We start from the raw sequence: 5,721 nt of genomic DNA on the forward strand, positions 1-5,721 counted from the left end.
TAGTCCTCAACTTCAACGCGTTCCTAGAGAAAACCAAGCTGAAAGACGATGGCAGCAACTACACGGACTGGGTCCGAAACCTGAGGATCATCCTCATAGCTGCCAAGAAAGATTATGTCCTACAAGCACCGCTAGGTGACGCACCTGTTCTCCCTGCAGAACAAGACGTTATGAACGCTTGGCAGGCACGTACCGATGACTACTCCCTCGTTCAGTGCGGCATGCTTTACAGCTTAGAGCCGGGGCTCCAAAAGCGTTTTGAGAGACACGGAGCATATGAGATGTTCGAAGAGCTGAAAATGGTTTTCCAAGCTCATGCCCGGGTCAAGAGATATCAAGTCTCCGACAAGTTCTTCAGCTGTAAGATGGAGGAAAACAGTTCTGTCAGTGAGCACATACTCACTATGTCTGGGTTACATAACCACTTGACTCAGCTGAGAGTTAATCTCCCGGATGACGCGGTCATTGACAGAATCCTTCAGTCGCTTCCACCGAGCTACAAGAGCTTTGTGATGAACTTCAATATGCAGGGGATGGAAAAGACCATTCCTGAAGTATTTGCAATGCTGAAATCAGCAGAGGTAGAAGTCAAAAAGGAACATCAAGTGTTGATGGTGAATAAAACCACTAAGTTCAAGAAAGGCAAGGGTAAGAAAACCTTCAAGAAGGACGGCAAGGGAGTTGCCGCGCCCGGCAAGCAAGCTGCCGGGAAGAAGCCAAAGAATGGACCCAAGCCCGAGACTGAGTGCTTTTATTGCAAGGAGAGTGGTCACTGGAAGCGGAACTGTCCCAAATACTTAGCGGACAAGAAGGCCGGCAAAACGAAAGGTATATGTGATATACATGTAATTGATGTGTACCTTACTAGTACTCGTAGTAGCTCCTGGTTATTTGATACCGGTGCAGTTGCTCACATTTGTAACTCAAAGCAGGAGCTGCGGAATAAGCGGAGACTGGCGAAGGACAAGGTGACGATGCGCGTCGGGAATGGTTCCAAGGTCGATGTGATCACCGTCGGCACGCTGCCTCTTCATTTACCTACGGGATTAGTTTTAAACCTCAATAATTGTTATTTAGTACCAGCTTTGAGCATGAACATTGTATCAGGATCTCGTTTAATACGAGATGGCTACTCATTTGAATCCGAGAATAATGGTTGTTCTATTTATATGAGAGATATGTTTTATGGTCATGCTCCGATGGTGAATGGTTTATTCTTAATGAATCTCGAGCGTAATGCTACACATATTCATAGTGTGAGTATCAAGAGATGTAAGATTGATAATTATAGTCCCACATACTTGTGGCACTGCCGCCTTGGTCACATAGGTGTCAAACGCATGAAGAAGCTCCATGCTGATGGATTTTTAGAGTCTCTTGATTACGAATCATTTGACACGTGCGAACCATGCCTCATGGGTAAAATGACCAAGACTCCGTTCTCAGGAACAATGGAGCGAGCAACCAACTTATTGGAAATCATACATACTGATGTGTGCGGTCCAATGAGTGTTGAGGCTCGCGGTGGCTATCGTTATGTTCTCACCCTCACTGATGACTTGAGTAGATATGGGTATGTCTACTTACTGAAACACAAGTCTGAGACCTTTGAAAAGTTCAAAGAATTTCAGAGTGAGGTTGAGAATCAACGTGACAGGAAAATCAAGTTCCTGCGATCAGATCGTGGAGGAGAATACTTGAGTCTCGAGTTTGGCACACACTTAAGAAAATGTGAAATAGTTTCACAACTCACGCCGCCTGGAACACCTCAGCGTAATGGTGTGTCCGAACGTCGTAATCACACTCTATTAGATATGGTGCGATCTATGATGTCTCTTACCGACTTACCTCTATCTTTTTGGGGCTATGCTTTAGAGACTACCGCATTCACTTTAAATAGGGCTCCGTCGAAATCCGTTGAGACGACACCGTATGAATTATGGTTTGGGAAGAAACCTAAGCTGTCGTTTCTAAAAGTTTGGGGATGCGATGCTTATGTCAAGAAACTTCAACCTGAAAAGCTCGAACCCAAGTCGGAAAAATGCGTCTTCATAGGATACCCTAAAGAAACTATTGGGTATACCTTCTACCTCAGATCCGAAGGAAGATCTTTGTTGCCAAGAATGGATCCTTTCTAGAGAAAGAGTTTCTCTCGAAAGAAGTAAGTGGGAGGAAAGTAGAACTTGATGAAGTATTACCTTTTGAACCGGAAAATGACGCAACTTAAGAAAATGTTCCTGAGGTGCCTGCACCGACCAGAGAGAAAGTTAATGATGATGATCAAGATACTTATGATCAAGCTCCTACTGAAATTCGAAGGCGCAACCCTGTCTTGGAAATCATGTTGTTAGACAACGGTGAACCTTCGAACTATGAAGAAGCGATGGCGGGCCCGGATTCCGACAAATGGCTAGAAGCCATGAAATCCGAGATAGGATTCATGTATGAAAACGAAGTATGGACTTTGACTGACTTGCCCGTTGAGCGGCGAGCCATAGAAAATAAATGGATCTTTAAGAAGAAGACAAACGCGGATGGTAATGTGACCATCTATAAAGCTCGGCTTGTCGCTAAGGGTTATCGACAAGTTCAAGGGGTTGACTACGATGAGACTTTCTCACCGGTAGCGAAGCTAAAGTCCGTCCGAATCATGTTAGCAATTGCCGCATTCTATGATTATGAGATATGGCAAATGGACGTCAAAACGACATTCCTTAATGGTTTCCTTAAGGAAGAATTGTATATGATGCAGCCGGAAGGTTTTGTCGATCCTAAGAATGCTGACAAGGTATGCAAGCTCCAACGCTCGATTTATGGGCTGGTGCAAGCATCTCGGAGTTGGAACATTCGCTTTGATGAGATGATCAAAGCGTTTGGGTTTACGCAGACTTATGGAGAAGCCTGCGTTTACAAGAAAGTGAGTGGGAGCTCTGTAGCATTTCTCATATTATATGTAGATGACATACTTTTGATGGGAAATGATATAGAACTCTTGGACAACATTAAGGCCTGCTTGAATAAGAGTTTTTCAATGAAGGACCTTGGAGAAGCTGCATATATATTAGGCATCAAGATCTATAGAGATAGATCAAGACGCCTCATAGGTCTTTCACAAAGCACATACCTTGATAAGATATTGAAGAAATTCAATATGGATCAGTCTAAGAAGGGGTTCTTGCCTGTGTTACAAGGTGTGAAATTGAGCTCAGCTCAATGTCCGACCACGGCAGAAGATATAGAAGAGATGAGTGTCATCCCCTATGCCTCAGCCATAGGTTCTATTATGTATGCCATGCTGTGTACCAGACCTGATGTAAACCTTGCCGTAAGTTTGGTAGGTAGGTACCAAAGTAATCCCGGCAAGGAACACTGGACAGCGGTCAAGAATATCCTGAAGTACCTGAAAAGGACTAAGGAAATGTTTCTCGTCTATGAGGTGACGAAGAGCTCGTCGTAAAGGGTTACATCGACGCTAGCTTCGACACAAATCTGGATGACTCAAAGTCACAAACTGGATACGTGTATATTTTGAATGATGGGGCAGTAAGCTGGTGCAGTTGCAAGCAAAGCGTCGTGGCGGGATCTACATGTGAAGCGGAGTACATGGCAGCCTCTGAGGCAGCGCATGAAGCAATTTGGGTGAAGGAGTTCATCACCGACCTAGGAGTCATACCCAATGCGTCGGGGCCGATCAAGCTCTTCTGTGACAACACTGGAGCTATTGCACTTGCCAAGGAGCCCAGGTTTCACAAGAAGACAAGGCACATCAAGCGTCGCTTCAACTCCATTCGTGAAAATGTTCAAGATGGAGACATAGATATTTGTAAAGTACATACGGACCAGAATGTAGCAGATCCGTTGACTAAACCTCTCCCTAGAGCAAAACATGATCAACACCAGAATTCCATGGGTGTTCGATTCATCACAATGTAACTAGATTATTAACTCTAGTGCAAGTGGGAGACTGTTGGAAATATGCCCTAGAGGCAATAATAAAAGCATTATTATTATATTTCCTTGTTCATGATAATTGTCTTTATTCATGCTATAATTGTATTATCCGGAAATCGTAATACATGTGTGAATAATAGACACCAACATGTCCCTAGTAAGCCTCTAGTTGACTAGCTCGTTGATCAACAGATAGTCATGGTTTCCTGACTATGGACATTGGATGTCATTGATAACGAGATCACATCATTAGAAGAATAATGTGATGAACAAGACCCAATCCTAAACATAGCACAAGATCGTATAGTTCGTTTGCTAGAGTTTTCCAATGTCAAGTATCTTTTCCTTAGACCATGAGATCGTGTAACTCCCGGATACCGTAGGAGTGCTTTGGGTGTACCAAACGTCACAACGTAACTGGGTGACTATAAAGGTATACTACGGGTATCTCCGAAAGTGTCTGTTGGGTTGACACGGATCAAGACTGGAATTTGTCACTCCGTATGACGGAGAGGTATCACTGGGCCCACTCGGTAATGCATCATCATAATGAGCTCAAAGTGACCAAGTGTCTGGTCACGGGATCATGCATTACGATACGAGTAAAGTGACTTGTCGGTAACGGATTGAACGAGGTATTGGGATACCGACGATCAGATCTCGGGCAAGTAACATACCGATTGACAAAGGGAATTGTATACGGGGTTGCTTGAATCCTCGACATCGTGGTTCATCCGATGAGATCATCGAGGAGCATGTGGGAGCCAACATGGGTATCCAGATCCCGCTGTTGGTTATTGACCGGAGAGCGATCTCGGTCATGTCTACATGTCTCCCGAACCCGTAGGGTCTACACACTTAAGGTTCGGTGACGCTAGGGTTGTAGGGATATGTATATGCAGTAACCCGAATGTTGTTCGGAGTCCCGGATGAGATCCCGGATGTCACGAGGAGTTCCGGAATGGTCCGGAGGTAAAGAATTATATATAGAAAGTGCTATTTCGGCCATCGGGACAAGTTTCGGGGTTACCGGTATTGTACCGGGACCACCGGAAGGGTCCCGGGGGTCCACCGGGTGGGGCCACCTATCCCGGAGGGCGCCATGGGCTGAAGTGGGAAGGGATCCAGCCCAAAGTGGGCTGGGGCGCCACTTTCCCCTAGGGCCCATGCGCCTAGGGTGGGGGAAACCCTAAAGGAAGAGTCCTAGAAGGGGAAGGCACCTCCTAGGTGCCTTGGGGAGGAGGGATTCCTCCTTGACCGCCCCCCCCCTAGGAGATTGGATCTCCTAGGGCCGGCGCCCCTCCCTAGGCCCCCTATATATAGTGGGGGAAGGGAGGACCTCTCACCCTGGCCTTTGGTGCCTCCCTCTCCTTCTCCAACACCTCCTCCTCCTCCATAGTGCTTGGCGAAGCCCTGCCGGAGTACTGCAGCTCCATCACCACCACGCCGTCGTGCTGCTGTTGGAGCCATCTTCCTCAATCTCTCCTTCCCCCTTGCTGGATCAAGAAGGAGGAGACGTTACGCTGACCGTACGTGTGTTGAACGCGGAGGTGCCGTCCGTTCGGCGCTAGGATCTCCGGTGATTTGGATCACGTCGAGTACGCCTTCCTCATCCCCGTTCTTTGAACGTTTCCGCGCGTGATCTACAAAGGTATGTAGATGCAATCCGATCACTCGTTGCTAGATGAACTCCTAGATGGATCTTGGTAAAACCGTAGGAAAATTTTTGTTTTCTGCAACGTTCTCCAACACTGGTCTCATATAATTTTT

At 46.2% G+C, this 5,721-nt stretch overlaps 1 pseudogene; it reads right to left on the reverse strand.

The window, feature by feature from the left end:
• LOC119285557 overlaps positions 1–5,721 on the reverse strand; it is a 16,392-nt pseudogene that overhangs the window by 6,531 nt on the left and 4,140 nt on the right.

This window comes from Triticum dicoccoides, chromosome 4A (assembly GCF_002162155.2).
Source record: "Triticum dicoccoides isolate Atlit2015 ecotype Zavitan chromosome 4A, WEW_v2.0, whole genome shotgun sequence".
NCBI lineage: Eukaryota > Viridiplantae > Streptophyta > Magnoliopsida > Poales > Poaceae > Triticum > Triticum dicoccoides.